The sequence below is a fragment of the Neovison vison genome, chromosome 1, assembly GCF_020171115.1.
Source record: "Neovison vison isolate M4711 chromosome 1, ASM_NN_V1, whole genome shotgun sequence".
Lineage (NCBI taxonomy): Eukaryota > Metazoa > Chordata > Mammalia > Carnivora > Mustelidae > Neogale > Neogale vison.
The window spans coordinates 205,317,491-205,341,665 of NC_058091.1; the positions used below are offsets into that span (position 1 = coordinate 205,317,491).

The following is a 24,175-nucleotide window of genomic DNA, read 5'->3' on the forward strand; positions in this document are numbered from 1 at the left end:
TTTTTTATTATCATTACTACTGCTTTTCCTGGGGAGTATGTGCATGTTGGGGTAGGTGGGGAAAGACAGGTAGGTTGTGCACACACAAGAAAGCAGTTTTCTGTTTGAAGATAGCTGATAGCTTGAAAAGTAGTTCCAGAGGTTGAAGCACACTTGGACTGAAGGAATCAGTGAAAAGAAGAGAGGTAAAACTTGAATACCTCTAAAAATAAATGGGCTCAGAATGTGCAGGGATCAGTTGGTGAGTGACACTGAGTTGTGTTAATTATTTATTTTTGTATTTATCTTATCCCAACATTAACTATGCCTATCCCAGGACATTCAGTGTTTTTTTTGTTTTGTTTTGTTTTGTTTTTGTTTGTTTGTTTCTTGATAAGTTACCAAGAAAACCTACAAGCCATTACTTATCTAAGGTGATACTGCCCATCCCGAACAAAGAATTCTATTCTACATATATTAGTTGAGTTACAAAAACCCTGTCAAGCTTCATAGGATCACAGTCCAAAACTATCAGGAAGAATTACTAAAGGTCTCCAAGAGGATATAATGCACTGATCTTTTATTTTCTCTGATTCTTATGGTGCTTTGAGTAGTGTTCATTTTCTTCAAAAGCACAGACTCCAAGGGGATAAATTATACCCTGTTGCTTTTGGTCACTTGACTCACAATTCTGGTGGATCATTCAGTGAAGGCTTGCTACTGTGTTTATCATACATTATAGATAAGGGGATATGGAGATAAAAATATCATAGACATTTATACTTATTTCATTTATTCTTCTACTCAACAAGCTTTTATGAGAACTAATTAAATAACAGATGTCATGATAGTTAGGCACTGAGGAATTCTAAATGAATAAGACACATCTCATTTTTCTCAAGGTCCTTAAGCAAAGATTGATGGGCTCTGAAAATGAATTTCATTAAAGGTAAAGGCACTTTCCCTTTCTGTTACAAAGATATAGGAAGAACTACTTTACCTTCCTTGTGAGCTTTTCTGAGTGACTGTCATCGGAGTAGTTCCAAGGACCTGGTGGAGATTTTATCCAAATCTGTGTGTGGTTCCTGACGTTTTTGGTGGTGATGGATTTGTACGAATTAACCTCCTCTACATTCTGAGACTTTCCTTTCTGCAGGAATATTTTTCTAACGTATAACAGTTGCAAAACTCATCTCTAGTGTTGCAAGTTCAGACAAGATAAACTGCAGGTTTGATTTTTGTTTTGGTCAAAGGAAGATCTATATCACAGAAAGCCCATAAACGGCAGAGCGGAGGAAGGCATGAGACTTTTTTGGTGTCGAAGCTGTTCAAGTAACTGCAATAGGTCCTTGTTGTCACTCACCCCAGCATCTTGATATTGAAGTGATTTTTCCATTCAGTAGATGTATTTATCTGAAGCCTTAGTACTATTTCATGATTCCCCACTTAATAAACTTTAGTAGGAAGATGTCATGTGCTAGGAAACTAGTAACTCTCACTTTTAAGTTACTATTTAATTCATGACTTTGCTATTACTCTTGTCTCCTTGCATTTCCTCATGGCACTCCGCTTCATTAATAATAGAAAAGTCTCTAGTTTTAACACACTTCATTTTTATGCACTAAAGTCCTTTCTGCTGGCATTTGCTGATATTCTTCCCGAGCTGCTTCTATTTATAATGATACCATTGTGCTTTGAAACAATATATTTTTTAAGAAATGAGAAAGGAAGGTTTTAATAAATTCTGTATTAGGAGGTATCTTTAGTCTTTATGCAGCTTCTGAAAACCAGATAATAGATTTTCAGTAAATTTCATTTCGTAGTACATGTAGGTTGCTCTCGATAGAAGAGCACTGGCCCTCTCAGGGAGTTATGTCCTCTGTGTTCTGTCACTTAGAGCTTGGACCAGGCCCTACAACTGTGCAGTGCTAACCCAGCACGGGTTCCTATGCTCTGCAAATAAAGAGTGAGTAAATATGAATAAGAAGGAGCCTCGGCCTATAATTGTGAATGAAAGCAAGAAAGTAATACTGACTCTCAGGAGAAAATATAATAAGAGCTTTAAGATTTAAAATTCAAATGAACAGTTGTTTGTCCATTTTATGAGAAGCAAAAGTATCTCTCTTTGCCCTCTTACCCAAAACAGTCCTATTTCTGACATGTTGAGAGCTCAGAGTACTTACAGAATGATCTAAAGCACATTTAAAAATTAATTGACTTTTTCTTAAAGTCTGTATTATCTTTCCTGTGAAGCTCAGGTATGTGTATCAGAAAATTAGATTAATTACAGAATTTTTTAAAAAGATTATTTATTTATTTATTTGACAGACAGAGATTATAAGTAGGCAGAGAGGCAGGCAGGGGTGGGGGGGTGCGGAGCAGTGAGCCTAATGCGGGGTTCGATCCCAGGACCCTGAGATCACGGCCTGAGCCGAAGGCAGAGGTTTAACCCACTGAGCCTCCCAAATTTTCTTATTTTATTTTATATACTACAGAATCATTCTCTTATTGAAAATATTGAAGATAGTCCTGAATATAGAATATCCACCCAAGGGAGATATGTTAAAGTACACTGGCCTGAGTATCAGATCAATGCCTTTCATCTTAAAGACTTCATAGAAGGGGATACACTCTCCTTGCCATGCGTGATGCTGGAACTGCTATTTAACTCACATAAGGATTCAAGCAGTGTAATAGGATTATGCACATACAAAAAAAATCAGCCTTGTTAGGTTTTCTATTTTATAAATGTTAGGAATAAGTAAAATGTCAAGCATTTGTTAAAAAGCTATCCTTAAATTTAAGTATTTTCAATAATATTAAATATTATCAATTAAAGCCTAAATGTCACTCAAAAGCAGCAGGCAAATCTTGTTTTTAAGGAGAGGAAGACAAAGCTTTTCTTTTCTTTTTTTTTTTTTCAATCTGGTTCTTAAATTAACTTGGCTCCAGAAATCAAACTGTTTTAAACCATTATAAATAATTAACCAAAAACAATGTTCTACATTTTTGAAGGTACACATTTTTTTTTCTCCCCAAAGCACTAGCTTTAATTTCAGGAGAGTAATCTTTAAAGGGAGAATCCAAATGCATCTTTAAAAAGCTAAAGATATGATTTCCTCTCTCTCATTAATATGTTCTTGGCATTGAAAAACACATCTTATTTAAATAACTTCTTCGTAATGGCCTCCACAGAACTCCCATCTATCTACATTCTTTCCGTATGTCTCTGTCAATTCAATGGTTATTTACTATACGAGTCGGCTTTTATTTACAAAGCCAGAAATTTTTTAATGCAAGAAATATGTTTATCTTTGAGAATTTAGAATTTGGATTGCACTCTTCATTTTTCTTACAGGATTGCCTTACTTTTCCATTTTAAGGAAAAAGCTTTTTAGAAATTGGAAAGATATTTTGTGATAAAATGAATGACTGCTGTAATCTAATGGTCCAGATTTTACTAACTAGTGACCATAAGATAAAATCATGCTTTCTTTTAATTCCCCAGTGCTTGTAGCTTGAGCACCTACCAACCTGATCACTGGAATTAAGACTTCTTTACTTGCGAGAGATTTTCCCAAGTCCTGCCTCACATCTGCTCAGAAGCAGGTGGCCTCCTCATTACGCTGCTGCCTTTGCTGTTTGCCCTGCTCGAGAGACCACTAAACATATGGCTCAGCTCTCCTGTCCTCCAAGACTGACAGCTACCACCCCAACCTTTCTGGTCCCACACAAGCCTGATGCCTGTTCTCCCTCTGAAATAGGAGATAGATGTCTCCCTAATTTCCCATGATACAGTGGAGACTGGGTTAAAATGATAACTAGGCTTTATGAACGGTTGCAGCATCATGGAAGGAAAGTGCAACAAAAATGGTACTCATGGGCACCTGGGTGGCTCAGTTGGTTGAGTGGCTGCCTTCAGCTCAGGTCATGATCCTGGAGTCCCAGGATCGAGTCCCACATTGGGCTCCCAGCTCCACGGGGAGTCTGCTTCTCCCTCTGAACTTCTCCCTTCTCATGCTCTCTCTCACTGTCTCTCTCTCAAATAAATAAATAAAATCTTTAAAAAAATGGTAACTCACTTTTGCTCCATAAGTGGCTACTCTGAGAGCAGACAGGACCTTAGATCTCTTACTGGTCCAGCTTCAGGCAGGCTGACAGCTCACCAGGTACGTCCCAGCCTATGCACGACTCAGCCCTGTCCACATTCGAGGCCTCAAGTGAAGGTGTCATTCACCCCAATCCAAGGCCCCAATCCTCATTTCTGGCATCATATTGGAACTCACCAAGGATGACTGACACTGGGAAGATACACTCTCTTCAAGGAAACCTTACCACAAAGCTAGGATCTTGCCTCAGAAACTTGTAACATCATAGCTCAGTGGCAGTTTTCTGCCTTTAGTGATGCCTTATTTGAACGCAATCATCCGAGCGGGCATGGTTTGGCCTTAACAAGTCCAGCTTTTTTTTTTTTTTTTAAGATTTTATTTATTTATTTGACAGACAGAGATCACATGTAGGCAGAGAAGCAGGCAGAGAGAGAGGAAGGGAAGCAGGCGCCCCGCTGAACATAGAGCCCAATGCGGGACTCAATCCCAGGACCCTGAGATCATGACCCGAGCTGAAGGCAGCGGCCCAACCCACTGAGCCACCCAGGCGCCCCACAAATCCAGCTTTTTAGTAGAATGGAGTAGAATAGGAATTGGGCCACTAAGAACCCTTCACCTCCTCTCTATCCTTGCTTCACATTTTAGATCCTCAGATGGGACAGACGACTCTGCATATATGCATACTTAGGGTATGGCTCAAATATACTTTGTCAAAAGAAACATTTTCTAGAAAACACCTATCAAAGCTCTTCTTTAAAAAAATTCCCCAGTTTACACCATTAAACATTAAATTCCCATTCTGAAACACTAACTTTGGAGTTTTTTCATTGAGTTCAGGGTTTTCTTCCAAACAAGGAGTGGGTACTCCTCTGTGTTTCCCTAGGAACAAAGCAACAGGCTTCCTCAAGTACTCCACCCAAGAATGTAGGACTTGTTTGTAACTTTGAAAGTAGCACCTTAGGGGTCTTATAGGGATTGTCAACAGCAGAGACAGCAGTGTGAGGAGAAGGCCACCAAATTTTTTAAAAAATATCTCAAGTTTTAGAATCCAGAGTACCCTATAAAATAACTACTCTAAAATTCCACAGCTGCCTCAGAACAACAATTTTTTTTTATTTTCAGGAGTCTCCGTTGGGGAAGGCTGGACTCAAGTTTGGCCCTGAGCTACAGGCTACAGGTTGGGTATAGGCCTGCTATAGCTCTCTTGTTTGGGAGCCTAGGCTGCTGAGGTGTGTTCTTCTCAGGGAGGATCCCCAGAGTTCAGAGGGCCACTTAAGTGCATGAACACCTTCAAGCTGATGCTTGGGTCATCGGTCAAAGGAAGATAGACGGACAAACCCAGTGTTAAGGAATGGGGACGTTCACTTAGCCCTCCTCTCCACAAAGTTGGGGTACGGGTGTGGATGTATAATTCTACAAGTGAGGAACAGTGATTTTGTCCAATAACTCAATCTTCTTTCCTGGACCACCATAGACTACCTAGCTACTCTTTCTTTTGTGTCTAGCCTTGCTCCACAACCTCAGTATTTAGACCTGATATTTGGTCATCCCTCTGCTCAATCAAGTCAATAGTTCCATTTCAGGAAAAAATTAAAAGTTTTAGTAAAAACAATGACTACATCCTGGTTAGATGTATAACACATTTCATTTCCGTTATTTGTGCTGTCTCCCTCCCTTTCTCTCTCTATGCCCACTGCTGACCTTCTAAAGCTAGTGTTCTCTATACCCATTACTCCTCTGAACATCTCAACTTCTTCCAGGCTTGTGGTTTTGTGCATGCTATTTTTTCTTACAGGAATTTATTTTATTTGTTTTACAAAAATGTATGAAATGCCTGTGCTGTGTCAGGTGCCCAGAAAGATAAGAAAGACACTGGAGAACGAAATAAAATTTGTCCATCCCTCAGAGAGCTTTCAGGACGGGGAGGGAATGTACCTTCTCCACCCTTCTTTGCCACAGGGAACATGCAATATTTTTAGGGGGAGAGTTTTGATCCCTTATGCTTTCCTCTGCTTTTCCCAGGGGGAGTTGAATTCTTCCTTTTTAGTGCTCTCATACTACTTTGCATTAGTTAAGTGAAGTGATATTTTGAGATCCAATTAATGCTTTTCTTCTTTCCGTAGTCCCGCCTCTTTTCCTCCTCCCTATTCTTTGCCCAGCATAGTTTTTGAACAAGAAACCCCCCCTTCTGCCCACCAAGACAGCAACAATAACAACAACAACAACAAAAACAAACCCAACCAAAAAAACACACACATCAAGCTACTGAGGACATTTGAATAGGTGACCATAGGAAAAATAACAAGATATAGTGGTATACCACCACAGAAGGAGAATCCAGCAGAAAGCAGAGAGAACACAGGCCTTCTCTCCCAGATGAGAAGGATTTCACCAGCCTGGGGAAGGGAGGGAGAGAAAGAGATCTGTGGGTCTGGAGCAGAGAGGACAACGTCCATCCTCGCTCTGACAGTGCCCGGAGCATGATGGTGTCAGTACAAAGAATAACAACAATCCTAGCACCGGTCATAACAGCAGCTAACTGTCGCTGAACACTCACCATGAGCCAGGCACTGTCACTTTACTCTGATTACCTCAGTTTGCCCTCACAGCTCTGTGAGGTATGTAACATGCACACCCTTACATTACACGTGGGAATCTGAAGATTAGGAAATTGAAAAAAATGGTCTGAGGTCATGAGATACGGCAAGCCCAGGATATGAATCTAAGTGATGCCAAAGTTGGCCTTCTTAAACAATTTGTGATTCTGCCTCCCTGCTGTGATACCACCAAACCAGTTGCCTGAGGAACTTAGGCAGAGGAAGCCATCTGAAGCCCTGTAAAAATGTCTTGTTTCTCTTGCAGGACACAGAGGTTGGCAAGCGGACACAGAGGTTGGCAAGCATCCCAGGGCCCAGGGAGTCCTACTGTCAGGAAAAACAATGAACAATAACCAGAGGCAGGCGCTCTACCCTCCTTCCTCCCCTATTCCAATGACATAGGTAAGAGGACTGGATAGAAGGAACTAAGATTTACCAAGGTCAAATTCTCCACTATCTTGGAAGATGGGTCCCTGGTGTAAAAAATAATTAAGCATAATTATAGAAAATAATAAATACATTTCTTGTACATATTATTTTATAAGATGAGATTTATACCCATTACATAGATTATCTCTATTCTCTCTCTTACCACTTTGCAGTATGAGCTGAGCATTTCCTGTAGATGATGGACGATTAGAAGTTAGGAAATTTCTTTGACTTTGTTACAGATATTCAGTAGAGTGCCAGGCTATCGTTGGTCAAGAAATTACTGAAATATCCTTAGTAAGAATTCTCTATTACTCTACGCTGTGAATTGTGTAAGTCTGATGAATCACAGACCTGAAATAAATAATATATTATATGTTAACTTAAAAAAAGAATTCTTTATTACTCTATTTTTACTCCCACTACGTTCTGCTCCATGTTGAAGTAATAAAAAGTTGAAGTCTTGATTTTTATTTTTATTTATTTATTTATTTTAAAAAAATATTTTTATTTTTATTTATTTGACAGAGATCACAAGTAGGCAGACAGGCAGGCAGAGCAGAGAGCCTGATGCAGGGCTCGATCCCAGGACCCTGGGATCATGACCTGAGCCGAAGGCTGACCCTCAGCTGACTGAGCCACCTGGGGCCCCACCCCTTTCTTTATTCTTAAGATAATATTTTGAGGTTATATCAGAGAATGTAACGTGAAAATACTTTAGACAAAATGTTCATCACCACAGTATGTACTTTCTAAGGGCAAAGGGAACTTACACACTGTCAGGATGGTAGCAGCGGAATTCATCCAGAAAACAATGTTGATGAAGAGGAAGAGGAAGTGAACTCTCGGTGGAGGAATGATGCCAGAGAGAAGCATGACAGATGACTCAGCAGGAGGTCTCACTACTCCTGTCAAAGGCCAGAGAGTTGAGTGCTGCCACCTAAGAGGAAGCCGGCCAAGGAATCAAGGCTGCTCCTACAACTGAGGCGACCTCATGTCAATCAGAGCTAACGCTGGTATGTGTGGTGATACCAGCTAACCAGTTAGTCGCTGCCCTTCTTACTCACTTCCTTCCTACTCTTCCACCTCTTTGAGGTGCTGTGAGCTCACCGGCTCTCCAGTCCCACTGACCTCAAGGAGAGTTTTGTTGTTCTTTTTTCCTCTTGAGTAAGTATCAATGTTTACAGCTTTTATTTAAATTCATGCAGAAGGATTAGGTCAGCAACCCCAGAGTACGTGCATACACTTTCAAGTCGGAACTAAAACTGTAAGGCACTTGAGGAAAAGCCTTGGTTTTTAATGGTTGTTCCTTCATTCACTCACAGACTGTCCAGCCCCGACCAGAGGTTTACTGCGTGTTGGGCTCTGCTTGCTGGGACTCACACATTCTCTGGGAGATGGAGATGGAACTTCTGTGTGTGGTACCACAGGCCCTAGAACACAGGCATTCTCCAGATCCAGGAGAGTCCAGAGGGGGAAGGCAGTATGGAAAACAGGAGGATTTCTAGACTTGGAGCTGAATCTTGAAAGATGGCGAGCGTTTGCCAAATGGCTCTGAGAGGAGAAGGCACCCAGGAAGAAAGAACAGCACTTTCAGAGGCCCAGCCTCATGAAAGTGGACGGTGTAATTTCACTTGTCAGGATGGGGTGAGAAAAGAGAAGTGGGAAGTTAAGGTAGGGAAGAAAGCAAGGCTGTGACTGGCTGTGTGTGCTGGACTTTCCGATTTAGAGACTATTAGTGATATTAATAATAGAGTTAATTTTTAGCAACTAGTTACTCTGTTGGCCAGTTGCGGACGGACGGGAATGTTCTATTTCTCTCCACTGATGGCAAATGATACTAGTGATAGGGCAGGAACAGCTGAATCCAACAGGGACAAAACCACGTAGGGTGCAGAGCCGGCCAGTGTCCGTTGCGAGTGGTTTCGACTTAACCGGGGATTGGTATGTGTGCATACAGTGATATTCGGTTCTATAATTGGTATAAAGAAAAGTGGGCTGGGGTGGAGTCTAAATCTTGGAGCTCACTCCGGTACTAGAAATTCTTAATTACGCCTCTGCTGACAATTACACACACAGAGTTGCCCTTCAGGTTCCTGCGAGACATGAGTAATAGCTATAATATGTGAACGCATCTCTGACCCAACCCTTCCTCAGTAAATGGGGGAGTACTTTAGTTCGAAAGAAAAAGAGAAGCATTGGAAGAACTGGTGTGAGAGAGAAAATCCTTGAGAAAAAGTCCTCGTCGGTTTTTTCTCAAAGGCTTAATCATTTTTTCCCCCCTCAAAATGAGTCAGGGGGGCAGAGTGGTTAAGAGAAAGCTTTGGAGGTAGATCACTCGAGGCTTTTATTCTGACTCTATCAGTTAAGAGCTTTGGGACCTGTGGCAAGTCAGGTGACATCTCTTAACCTAATTTCTCAGCTGTAAACTGGGCATAATAGGACCCACGTCAAGACTAGTAAGAATCAAATGAGGTAATCTGGAAAGACTTAGCACAATGCCTGTTGCAGTAATCACAAACTAAATTGGTCTTTGTATAGGGTTTTCCTATAAAGGATCTCTTTGGATCTGAAACACAGAGGTCACGGCCTTTTCTTTTAAGATAAACTTTTCTTGCCTATTCCCAAATGTAATATGTTCTGTCCACGTCATATGTTACATCATAAACCTCCGTCTCTCCTCTCTCTTCTAATGGTTGCTGTTAGGAGCCACAAGGCCATATTTCTGCTCCCCGCCTTTTTTCGAAGTAAAAAACTACACCCAACCTGGGGCTTGAACTCACAGCTCCAAGATCAAGATGCATGCTCTACTGACTGAGCCAGCTGGGCCCACTCCCTGTTCTCTTTCCTGCACAGCATCTCCTGTTCCTCTTTTTGTTTCCATTTCAACACCTTCATGCCTGTCTGCAGACAGCTTTGGTTCTTCAGTAATCATGTCAAACAGTATTTTTTGAGCTGTGGAATAACACACTAACCATGAATATGACTGTATTTTTTGTCTGCCTGTAATAACTTGCTCAGGGTTTAAGAAAATCTGAGATCTACTTTAAGTTGACTCCTTAGTCATGAAAACTGGAAAACGAAAAACTGAAAGTTACTAGGTACAGGATAGCAACTCATTTAAATAATCTTTGAATTGCCAAATATTATGTCTTACACTAAGAAACGTGATATTAGAGTGACAATGTTGGAAACACTAGACTAGTTATATCTCAGTGGAGATTATTTGCTTTCAAACTTGAAATCGGGAAGGTTTTTCCAAATAACCAAGGAAAAAACCAAATAACCAAATACCACCTGCATGAGATAAGTTTTGCATAATGATAATTTAGCCACAGAAGATGGGATTTTGAATTAAAAATCTAGGTTAGAAGACCATGCGTGCTCTGGCATTGTTTGGTTTCCTATTAACTTACTGTGTTTTGGTTCTCTCATCTAAAATAGAATCAACAAATCCTTGCTTCCTTTGTTTGTAGATCTATTTACCTATCTGTGTCTCAGATAGGTGAGAACCTTCTGTGTTCCTTGGAGGAAAGCTACTGTTTAAATTCAAGGTGTTATTCTTGGAAATGGCAAGAGCACGGAAGCAGGGATATACACACTGACCTTCCGTGAGCTGCACTTGGCAGCCCTGAGGAGTCCTGTATGCCTCTTTCTCAAGTCATAAAGCTGACAGGTGGGCCTCAGGTGCACGGGGGAGGTGGAAAGCTTTACGTTATTATTTGGGGACGGCATGGACCATGTCATACATAACATGCTATAGATGAAGACCGAAAAAAGCCTCTTAGGTTCTCTTTGCCATCCTTAGGGTCTTGATGTTATTCATAGCAGAACTACTAGAGTGTAGAATCTGAGGCATTTTCTGCAGCAATTAAAAATAGAAAAGAGCTCATGATGTGTATGTGGGTAGAATGAATAGTAAGAACTGGCAGGGCCTGTTCCACCCCTCCTTCCTTTGAAATTTGATCCATAGTATCTTTCCTATTGTTTTCTGGCACAAATCTAAATTCTTTGTTTCAAATAGTGTCTTAATATTCAGGACTTTGGGTGCCTTATAAGCACTTATTTGGTTGTCATTTTCTCATGACTCAGTTCAGCAAATCTCCCAACCCGTGTAAATATCTTTAGCTTTGTGCTGAAATCTTTGTTTTGCTTTGCAAGCCCAATATTATCCTGTAGCAGGTGCAAATTCTGTGTTTTCTGAGTTCTTAACAAACATAAATCCCCAGTGCGGATATTTGTCATTCCTTGCATGCCATTGTTCTGATAAAGATGCTTATAAAACACAGAGAGATCTTTTTCTAGATTCCATGGCTAAGCGTATGTTTCAAGAAAGGCCAGTGTTCATCAGGAAATGTGGAACTGTCTCTGAGTTTTTGTGGATATGTATGCGTGTCTTTGAGTGGGTTTGCTAGAAACAAAAGCCATTTTATTTATTGCAACCCTTTGCCTTCAGTGCAGTTCACACAAAGTGTCACACCGTGAAATTGTTATATATGACCTTTTCTTTGCTCCTGGAGTCATTTAGTCATTAAAACACAATTTAAAATGGTAATTGCTAGAAATGGGCATGATCAGAGAAGTGTTCCAGGGCAACTTTGCAAATAAATACAGAACATTTATAAGCACACTGTTTAAAACCAGTTTCCTAGACGCTATTTAAGAGATATCCGGGTGAGGGAAAATGAAACTGGTATTGCCTTCCATTCATCTAGCCTGATTCATAATTTTCTGGAACCAGGCACTGTTTGGAAATAAAAGAATGGTACACTGACGTTTCTCTCTCTCTGTAGTTGACAGGAATGACTTGGGGGTGGAATCTCTGAGGTCAATGACTGTTATGTTAATAAAGTTATCTTTAGGATATCCTGCAACATGCCACACACAGAGACAGATTTTGTCTTTACAACTTTCTCTTGAACATGTACAAAGTTGCATGCCCGGGGCACCTGGGTGGCTCAGTCCGTTAAGCGTCTGCCTTTAGCTCAGGTCATGATCCCAGGGTCCTGGGATGGAACCCACATCCAGCGCCCTGCTCAGTGGGGAGCCTCCTTCTCCCTGTCCCTCTGCTTCTCCCCATGCTTGTGCTCGTTCGCTCTCCCTCTCTCCCTCTGTCAAATAAATAAATAAATAAATAAATAAATAAAATCTTAAAAAAAAAAAAAAGGAAAGTTTCATGCCTGTCCTAAAATAAATATGATGATATGGGTGATTCAGGAAAGCTTTGTTAGAAGAGTCTTTCCGCCTCTTTGTTTAGGTCAAAGGAAAGAAGAAATAATGCATTCACAGATACTTTACCGAGGAATTGCTGTCTCTTTCCCTGACTCATGTGTGAATTTAAAATGCAGCATGTAAATTAGAGGGATGAGTCTGACTTAAGCTTATTTTTTTCTTTATCATCAGTATAGCCTTAATATGGAAGTATTTTCTTTCTCCGCAAATAGATTCGGAAAACAACATAACAAAATTAGGACAGCAGCAACAGGGAGCTTCTGAAACACATTTTTAAAAGCAGGACGTGAAGGTGTCCTTGAAGACTTCTTAGGCTGTCTGTAAATCAGTGTAAATCAGTGTTAATCAGTGCTCCCAGGGATCCAGATTCTCTAGGTACCAGTTCTCCTGACACATCCCAACGTCTGTGGTCTTCCTGGGCCCACTGGCAACAGGGCTGAGTCCACTGAATAAGTCATGGCTATCACGGTCTTTGCAAATCCTGCCAGCCTTAAATTTACACAAGAGTTGCATAAAAAGTTGTACATTTCATTACCTGGAGAGGTAGACATTTTTGGGCCTGAAAACACAGCACAACAGAAGAAAATCTAGGCATTTCCTCCTTCCACTGACTCTGTAACCCTCCATCTCAAAAACAGTGTGCTACAGATGCTTGTCTGAGCCGTAGATGAAAGCATAGGATGAGCTCCGTAATTCTTTTGGTTTTTATGTTTGTCACTAGTTTTCCAGGCCAGCTGGCTAAGCAGGGACTATTTCTAGCCTAAAGGAAGCTCTAAGGAAGACCTTGTGATTTAGTTGCTAAGTAAGTATTTCTGCAGATGCTGTTATCTTTAGGTAATGATGTCCTACTTTGCAAATGAAACTATGCATTTATTTTGGAGGAATAGATTTCAGAAATCTTGAGCTTTCTAAACGGGGATTCTGCTGTTAACTACTGGTGTGCCTAAAGACATCAACTCCCATTGGTGAGCACGGGCCTGGATGGGGTGCAGATTTCTCTTTGGCCCTGTGACTTGAGTGCCCACCAGGACTGAAAGTATTCTTGCTTCCCAGCCGGAATGGAAAACAAGCTGCCTGGTCTGGTTGGGGTGGGACAGCCTTCCCAGCGCTCATGTGGCTCCCTGTAACAGAAAGCTGCTCACTGGACCGTGGATACCATGGTCCTCTTCTACACGTGCTTCCTGCTTTGGAGTAGTCATTGCCTGTGGAAGGATATAATAAACTTTCTGCTTTGTCACTACTGGTTATAATACTTTAAATAACTCAGATTAGTTTGGGTTAAGCAGGATTGAAAAACATTATTTTTCTTGCCTGCAGGAGCAAATCATGAAAGATTTATTTTTAATCGCTCACTTGCCCTCTTTGCTGAAACTCAGTTTTGTGTTCTTGTTCTTCTTCTTCTTTCCTTTGGAAATCCCATTTTCCACCTTATGTTAAAGTGAAATAGTTTGCAGATTGAGTTGTTTAATCCAAACAAATATGACTTCTTTGGCTCTCTTTGATTGTTCTGACCCCTTTTGTGTAGAACTGACCACCCTGGCCATCTTGGGCACACTGGGGAGATGTAAGCATGACTTGGGTGTCCAGATTTATTTTAAAATACCAATTCCATTGTTGGCTGTCCATATTAAACTGGGAAAATCATTTAACCTCTCAGAGCCTTCTTTTCTTAATATCTCTAAAGTAAATTATACAGAGCACACAGATAATCTAATACACTATTTGACTCAAAGTAGGAATATAATAAATACTACTTTCCAGTCCCACACCTTCCCCTAGGTCTTTTTGTTGTTATTGTTCGCTGTTGTTGTCACAGTCTAGCAACTGGATACTTGCTGATTTCATGACTGTAATGAAATTTTTTGAAGAGATACAGTTCTAAGCATCTCAGAATTCTCATTAGATGCTACATGTCCTAACCCATTCCCTCCTCTGACCCCATCCCACCATGCTAGCAAAGTGTGAAACAAATAGCTACCTTTTTTTACAGTTTTCTTACAAAGGGAGAGGGAAGACTACAAAGTAGTTAAATTTGAGGCTGCAGACAGGAAATGAACAGGTGGGTGTAGGACCTGGAATTCTTGCTTCCCATGGTGCTATGATAAACATTACTAGATCATGTTCTCTGCTCAAAATGTCTCATCGCCTATTTTATGTAAGTATCCAGAGAGAAGGTTTGACATTTTGGTTTTTTAATTAAAAAAATCTCACGAAATTTTAGGCTGCTAAAATTTCTTAGTATATCGTATGCTATGCTCCAACACAGAAATTTTTTTAGAAAACAACAATTAAACAGGCCCCTAGATCTATTAAAACCTAACACCTGACACAAGCCCTCTTCGATCCTAAATTCCAAAGTGAAGTTTCATTTAATGTCAGTATCAGCTGCTTTAGCACAATATAGACACATTCTCTGACTAGTGAGCGGCTTTGGTCGTTACAAATCTTGATTTTTAAAAAGTGTGCTTCCTTATAATTTTGGATGTAAAGTCAGCTGAACAACTAAGAAAACCCCTCCAGTTAGCTTCCCAGTGCTGTATACATAATATTCCAATTTTCTCACAAGTAAACATAAAGTATATGATGAGCTTGACCAGTATTTTGATAAACGTTGTTGAATATAAGACATATCTCCACAACTTCTTTACTGTTGTTACTAGGCCTCGCTAGTAAACAAACCACATTAGTCAGTATTAAGAAGACGTTCTCTCATTCATTAACTGGGAATGGATATTGAACTTCGTTGATTCAATTTTAGAAAACCGTTTTGCTAAAAATTTCTTAATTTATGTAATGTTCTTCTTATGATAGTCATTCTTAATTTTTTACTTAACGCTCTGGAAATGAAAATACCTTTTGAGATCTTTACTCCAGTCCGTATCTATTATGGCTTCTGAGATCCCTCTGAAATTTCCATGTTGAAATCCTACTCAGTTCGTCAGAATGTGACTGTATTTGGAGACAGGATCTACAAGACATAATTAAGGTGAAATTAGGTCACTAAAGTCAGCCCTAATAGAATATAGCTGGGACCCTTACAAGAACAGATCAGGTCAGAGACACAGAGAGAAGAAAGACAATGTGAAGACACCAGCAAAAAACTGCCATCTACAAGCCAAAAAAAGAGGTTTCAGAGGAAATCAACACTGCTGACAACGTGGTCTTGAACTTCTAGCCTCCAAAATTGTGAGAAATAGATTTCTGTTGTTTAAACTACTCAGTCTGTGGTACTGAGTCCATGGTTATGGCAGTCCTAGCAAACTAATACAACATCTTAAATTTGGTAATAATATTGTCTGAGGGAGCAAGGATTTCTCATATGAATCTTTTCTTCTGCCAAAATTCCCCTTCTTTTTTTTTTAATACCACCAAAATGTGACTGAAAAACTTTCTGTGCTTAAGTATATTAAAAATCTTCTCTTACAAATATTCTGTAATTCAGACTTGAAACAAATCAAATTAACCTTTTCCCTCAGTTGTAATGAGCTAACGAGATCCTACTGAATAATCCATCACTGAGATAATTTTTACAAAATTGGCTTTAGGACAACATCTTCCAAATTCAATCAATTCTTAAGTCTTATTGCTTTTGCTACCTTTCTCATAAAATACAGATTTTTTTTTAACCTTATTTTCCCTTCCAATTTTCATTACCTTAACACAAACACTAATGTCTCTTCTGTGCTCACATACAGACTTTCTCTACTTCCAAAATATTTATTACATTGACTCCAGAGTTATAATTATGACCAAAAACTTTTCATGCAAATTGCTTCAATAGTTTACCATTATCTACAGAATAAAATCCAAACTCCCTTCACAATACAATAGCAAATGTTCGTGTTGTAGGTCCTGCATACTCGGTCTCCTCTGTGTCTGTTTTCAACCTCCCAAGCTCAACCCTTGTTTTACTCACTAAGATTTATTACCTAGAGCTCCTACAATGTGGTGGGCTTTTAAAAAAATGTCTGTATATCTTTGCATATGTTATTTTTACTGCCCCTAATGTTTCCCCTATATTCTCTAACCAACTTCTCATCCTCCAAGTCTTAGCTCAAATAATAACTTGTCTCTAGGTGAACTCAAATGGGCCTTCTGTGCTCCCAACACATACTTTATAGCACCTTGTCCACTTCCACACTAGATCAATGTAGTTCCGTATTTGTCTACCGCGCCTCCACTGTGAAGGGACCCAGTAACTATTAAGTGAATACAGCAACGAGGTGGGTTATAGCATCACGAAATTTCTCTCATTCAAGCATTCAAGCATTCAAGAAGACTTTACATTTACCACAGAGTCTTTGTGGAAATGACCATAATGGAAGATTATTCGAACAGGGGGAATTTTCTCCACAGGAATGATGTAATTTGGGGTTGTATGAGTAAGAAAGAATTATATCAGGTAGGGGTGCCTGGGTAGCTCAGTCAATTAAACGTCTGCCTTGGCTCAGGTCATGATCCCAGAATACTGGTATCGAGGCCGATGTAGGGTTCCCTGGTCAGTGGGGGGAGTCTGCTTCTCTCTGACCCTCTCCCTGCTTCTGCATGCACTCTCTCTCTTTCTCAAATAAGTAAAATCTTTAAGAAAAAAAAAAAAAAAGAACAATACCAAGCAAATTGTAGTTTTGAACACATGGGGAAAGCAAAGACATGACAATTATAAATGGATATAAGTAATATAGTATTCTCTAAGTTCTGTAAGACATATATACATATTCTAGATATATTTGTAATTTAATGTAATGTGAAGTAAACATAACTACTGAATATTAAATTTGATATTTATTAATTTTGCTAAATCTTCTAAAATGGATTTCATCTTTGAAAACATAACAGCAGAATCACTTAAATAAAATTCTATAATTATATACTTGAAGTAAACTTGAAAGCATTATCAAGCATTAAAAAACATTTAGAGGCAAATGTCATTCTTTTTCCCTTATAATAATTTATTTTGAATTAGTGTGGATTGGGCCTAGATCTCTTTGAAAAGTTTGTGAATTTACATGCACAGCTGGTGGGGATGTAAATTAGAAAACATATCTGAAAGCAATTCAGTTTTACGTTTTTAGATGTTTCAAATTGTTCATAGTGTTTTAACTGGTATTTGCAATTCTGGAAGCTAATCTAAAACAAATCAGACATTTACAAAGGCTTCCTGGAAAAATAGGCTTATCACAATACTATCTCAAATTCAAAAACTTAGAAAAAAATCAATAAAAGATTGGTTAAAAAAACATGGTATCTCTGTTCAATAGAATATTGTGCTGTCATTAAAATTTACAGAAGTATGATAAAACATTAGTATCAAAATTGTGAAAAGCAGGTTACCAAACGATGCTTACAATAAGACTGCAATTATGATACTAAAAAATGCTGAAGGACAATGAAGCTGAAAGTTGGCAAAGGGAAGGAAATAACAAAGATCAGAGCTGAAATAAGTCACATAGAGACTAAAAGGAAAAAAAAAGATCAATGAAATTGAGCTTTTTTTTTAAATATAAACAAAATTGACAAACTTTTAACCAGATTCACTGAGAGCAAAAGAGGACTCAAATAAATAAAAATAGAATTGAAAGAGGAGATATTGTAACTGATAACACAGAAATATAAAGAATCATAAGAGAATACTATGAAAAATTAGACTCCAAAAATTTGGACTACCTAGACAAATAAGTGAATTCCTAAAAACACACAACCTACCAAAACTGAATTATGAATAGAAAATTTGAATACACTGATTACTAGTAAAAGATTGAATCAATAATCAGAAGCCCCCTAACAAACAAAAGTCTAGAACCAGATGGATTCACTGGTGATTTCTACCAAACATTTAAAGAAAAATGGATACCAATTCTTCTCAAACTCTTCACAGAAAATAGAAGAGGAGAAGGCATCACTTCTAAATCCTTCTTTTTTTTTTTGTCTTGAAGCAGGCATTGACCTGATACCAGAATCAGGCAAGAATGCCACAAGAAGGAAAAGAAAATTACAGACCAATATTTCTGATGAATACAGTTGTAAAAATCCTCAACAAAATATTAGCAAACTGAATTCAATAATACATTAAAAAGATCATCCACCATGATTGAGTGGGGTTTATTCCAGGAATGCAAGAATGGTTCAACATCTATAAATCAGTCAATGTGATACACCACATTAACAAAATGAAGGATAAAAATCATATGGTCATCTCCCTGGAACTGAGTCCAGGTCATCTCATCAGAGCAGAGAGTCCAATGCGGGGCTTGATCCCAAGACCCTGGGATCACGACCTGTGCTGAAGGCAGAGGCCTAACCCACTGAGCCACCCAGTCACACACCCCCCCTTTTTTTAAGATTTTATTTATTCATTTGACAGAAAGAGATCACAAGCAGGCAGAGATGCAGGCAGAGAGAGAGGAAAAAGCATTTGACAAAATTCAACATCCCTTTTTGATAAAAACTTTGAGCCAAGTGGGTATACCAGAAATGTTCCTCAACAGAATAAAGGTCATATATAATAAACCCATAGCTAACATTGCACTCAATGGTGAAAAGGTAAAAGCTTTTCCTCTAAGATCAGGAAAAAGACAAGGATGGCCACTCTCACCACTTTTATTAGACAAAGCACTGAAGTCTTTGTCTAAGTAATTAAGCAAGAAAATAAAAGACATGACAATTGGGAAAGAAATCTTAAAACTATCACTACTTGCAAATGACATGATATTACATGTAGAAATTAATAAATATTCCATCAAAAAACTATTAGAACTAATAAATCAGAATCAATACCATTGTGGAATACAAAATCAATATATAAAAATCTGTTTCTAAAAACTAATAGCAACTTGTTAGAAAGAGAAATTAAGAAAACAGACCCATTTATAATTATATCAAAAAGGATAAAACATCTAGGAATAAGTTTAACCAAGGAGGTGAAAGACCTATACACTGAAAACTGTAAGACACTGATGAAATAAATTGAAGATGACACAAATAAATAGAAAGGCATTCCATTCTCATGGATTGGAGAAATTAATATTGTTAAAAATATCCATACTACTCAAAGCAATCTAAGATTCAGCAAAGTAGCTATTAAAATTCCAATGGCCCTTTTCACAGAAACAGAACCAACAATCCTAAAATTTGTACAGAAACACAAAAGGCTCCAAATAGCCCAAGCACTCTTGAGAAAGAACAATGACAGAGGCATCATGTTTCTTGACTTAAAACTATATCTTAAAGCTAAAAGCAATTTTAACAACGTGGTATTGGCATGAAAACAGACACATGGATCAGTGGAATGAGGTAGGAGTCCAGAAATAAACCCATGCATTTTATAGGCAATTAATATGTGACAAAGGAGCCAAGAATACATACATAATGGGAAAGGGCAGTCTATTTAATAAATGGTGTTGGGGTAACTAGACTTCCACATGCAAAAGAATAAAGCTGGACCATTATCTTATACCATACATAAAAATTAACTTAAAATGGATTGAAGACTTGAATATAAGACCTAAACCTATAATTCCTAGAAGAAAACACAGCTTTTTAGCCTTTTTTACATTGGTCTTGGTGATGATTTTTTGGATTTTGATACCAAAAACAAAGGCAACAGGAGCAAAAATAAACAAGTCGGACTGTATCAAAGGAAAAAGATTCTGCATGGCAAAGGAAACCATCAATGAAGTGAAAAAGCAACCTACTAAATGGGAGAAAACATTTGCAGATCATCTACCTGATAAGGGGTTAGTAATCAAAACACATAAAGAACTCCAACAAGTTAAGTGCAAAAAATACCAAACAATCCATTAAAAAATGGACAGAAGATATGAATACACATTTCCCCAAGAAGACCTACACGCGGACCTCACGCACATGAAAAAGTGCTCAGCATTACTCATGATCAGGTAAATGTGAATCAAAACCACACTGAGATATTGTTAGAATGGCTAGTATCCAAAAGACAAGTAAAAACAAGTGTTGAGGATGTGGAGGAAGAGGGAAGCCTTGTACACTATTTGTAGGAGTACACTTTGGTGCAGCGACTATGGAAAATAATATGGAGGTTTCTCAAAAAACTGAAAATAGAACTACTCTACAATCCAGCAATTCCCCTTCTAGGTATTTATTCAAAGAAAATGAGAACACTAACTTAAAAATGTATATGCCCACTGTGCTCATTGCAGCATTATTTACAACAGCCAGCACTTGGAAGCAACCTAAGTGTCCATCAGTGGATAAATGAATAAAGAAAATGTGGCATATATACACAATGGAATATCATTCAGCCGTAAAGAGAAATGAAATCTTGCCATTTGTGACAACATGAATGGGCCTTGAGGGAATTCTGCTAAGTGAAAGAAGTTAAACAGAGCAAGGCAAATATGACCTCACATTAATGTAGAATTTAAAAACAAAAAACAAAACAAAAGATACAGAGAAAAACTGGTGGTTCTCAGAGGCAGGTGTAGGAAGGTAGGCAAAAAGGGTGAAGGAGGTCAAAACGCACCAATGTCCAGGTACAAAATAAATAAGTTCTGGGGACATAATATACATAATGGTGACTAAAGTTAATAATGCTGTATTGCATATTTGAAAATTGCTGAGAGAATAGATCTTAAAACTTCTCCTTACCAGGAAAAAAATTTTTGCAACCATGTGACTCAACTAGACTTAATGTGGCAATCATTTCACAATATATACAAATATCCAACCATTATATTATACACCTGAAACTAATATGATGTTACATGTTAACTATATCTCAATTTTAAAAAATATGCTGGCAACAAACCTAAAAATTCTTCAAAATAGTAATGGTGACTATTACTGAATTGGGAATTCTTTAAAAGATTTTTGTTTACCTTTTCCAAGTTATATATGCTATTTTTAATAATTGGAGATTTATTAACTTCCAAAATTATCCCATTGGTCTTAGCATTTTATCAGAGTTCTAGGGGCATAAGAAGTAGTTACTGTTACCTATAGACATGTCTCTCCTCTGAAAAATGATTTTTAGAATATCTCACTATCTTCTCATTTCCTCAGTTTATTTCACATTACAATAGCATTTACTTGTGTGGATACCTCTTGGTTTTATGGAGGGTACTCTACTTCATGAAAACAACAGTGGCCATTATCTTATAGCCCTATGCCACTAAGAAAAACCTTTAAAATGCACCTTCAAAATATCTTGACAACTTGCGACAATGGTACATGAAGAAAGGAAAAATTGGTGATGGGCTATAATGTCTATTTCCTAACTAGCCTTTCCTCTAAGTTTGGTAATAAAAATATAAAGGTCATGTTTCTATTCAGATAGCAATAACAGAGACTCTTCCTTGGGAAGGTTGGTGACAGTATGCAGAAGCCAGCTGTCCATTTTCCCCTACGTCTCATATTTACTGTTCATTCCTGATCTTCCTCTGGGTGGTTTTTATTTGTAAAGCACAAATATGTGCTCTTATTTTATCCATTGCTCTTGTTTTTATATGTAGTTTCAAATGGCATAGTCCTTATTTCAGTCAGGAATATTTAACTATATCCTCTGAGAATAAATTCAGATTTGCTCCTCCAGCAGTCCCACGGAGGTTTTTTGAGTAAATGACTTACTAAAAATATCCCATTCTTTTCTGAATCGTTCTGAGTGATCATTTCTAAAGGAAGCCTCTTCTTTCAGTCTGGAACCACTGACACAGACAGATGCTCCCCTTTCCAGTCATTTTGAACATCAAATGGAAAGAGCAAATAAATCCAGCTCTTTATTATCTGAGGAACTTTTGGATTTGTAGGAACGAAATGATGAAGAGAAAGACTTTAGTGCTTTTATGTTCCTTCCATTCCCCTCCTAAGTTTTAACTTCGGCCATTTGCTTTTCCAAATCTGCCTCCAAGTCTTCATACTGCTGAAACAAAACCCACGGGTCCGTGTAAAGAGGTGGTTGGAACTGGAATATTTCCAAGCGATCATTCTGACCTGCGTACACCACTTAGAAGGGAGAAGATATGGAACCGAGACAAGATGTCACTTAACATGCCCTCCTTGGAATGTGTTGGATGTCCTACACCTGACAGGCTCAGCACATGCCCACGTCTTTTTCCTTTCCAGCGAGGAACACCCATTCAAGCAGAAAGATGAAAGTATGTACTATTTTGGGGGTTCTCCAAAAGTGAACAACCTGCAAAAACGCAGTTTAAGAGCAGAGCCTTTGGGGGAACCTCTCCCACCACCGCCGTCGCCCCACCACCCGCCCGGCCACCTGTGCTGCAACCGTGACGCCTCGCGCCATTGTCTACTTCTTGCTGGAGAGTGCGGCCAGGCCCTGCGCAGGCTGACACAGACCAGGGGCGGAGCTGGAAAGAGGAGATGGTGACCATGGAAACCTGGCTGCAGGGCTCACTCAAGACCTCCTGGGTATATGGGCAGCTTCCCAAGCTCCGGGATGGAGACTTTGCTCTGTATCAATCCAGTGCTATTCTGAGGCACCTGGGCCGCTCCCAGGGGCTGGATGGGAAGGACTGGTGGGGAGGCAGCTCTGGTGGGTGCGGGGAATGATGGTATGGAGAACTTCTGCTGCAAATACATCATTCTCATCTACACCAATTATGAGGCAGGCAAGGAGGAGTACGTGCAGTCACTACCAGGGCACCTGAAGCCTTCTGAGACGCTGCTGTCCCAGAACCAGGGTAGGCAGGCCTTTATCACAGGCAACCAGATCTCCTTGCAGACACTACAACCTGCTAGACTTGCTGCTGATTCACCGGGCCCTGGATCCCACACCTTGTCCCCCAGCCCACCCCCAATTCCCTTCCCCTGCTCTCTGCCTGCTTGGCATACCTTAGCCCCTGGCCCAAGCTCAAGGTCTTCCTGAGGCCCTGAACCTCCCCATCAACGGCAACCAGAAGCAGTGAGAGCTTGTGGCTCCTTCGGCAGGAGGCGGGGACTGCCTGCCAACTGGTAAAATTTCCAAGAGAGAAAATAAAATAACAATAATAAATAAAAGCAGAGTTTTCTCAAGGAAAAATTACTACCTAACCATTTCCCTAGATACCGGTGTGACACACATGAACTGACTGATGGAGGAGGTGGCCTTGCCAGGACCAAGAGCTCAAACATTTTAAAGGAAATTCTAGTGGTGGAAAATTGAGATGTTAACTGGTATATGTGCCATTGGAAAATTTCCTAGATATATTTTTTAAAGGTTTTATTTATTTATTCATGAGAGAGAGAGAGAGGCACAGGAAGAAGCAGGCTCCCCACTGGGCATGGAGCCCCATACTGGACTCGATCCCAGGATCATGGCCTGAGCCGAAGGCAGATGCTTAACCATCTGAGCCACCCAGGTGCCCCCTAGGTATTTTGTTTTAGAACTATTTCCTGAATTCAGAGACAACACATCACTAATGAATGACACACAAGGAATATAGCTCATTACTAATGAAATTATTTGAAGATTATCTTAACAACTGGTCAGTGAGAACAAAATATAAGCTTATGATTCTTGAAATGCCAGAAGGCTCATTTGAGCATCAAACATTTTATAGGCTCTCATGAATGATTACAAAGAACAAGTGAAAAATGTATTTAAATTCTTTGTATATGATTGTGGGGGTGAGTACACTAGGATATGTGGAAATATTAAAACCTTCAAGACAGAAAGTCACAGTTTTCTAATCTATGAAATACATATAATGATTCCTGTCTTGGAACTACTTGTGGATTAAATGTAAAAATATATTTGTAAGTCGTTTGTCATGAATGATTTACTGGAACTAGGATGAGACATTTAAAGATGGCTGCATATTGGGAAATTGCTTTCATCCCATTGGGGAACATACCTAA

The 24,175-nt window shown here is 39.1% G+C and overlaps 1 pseudogene; it reads left to right on the forward strand.

Annotated features, from left to right (window-relative positions):
• The first annotated feature begins 8,644 nt into the window (after positions 1–8,644).
• On the forward strand, positions 8,645–23,244 carry LOC122919097 (annotated as a pseudogene).
• Positions 23,245–24,175: the final 931 nt, after the last annotated feature.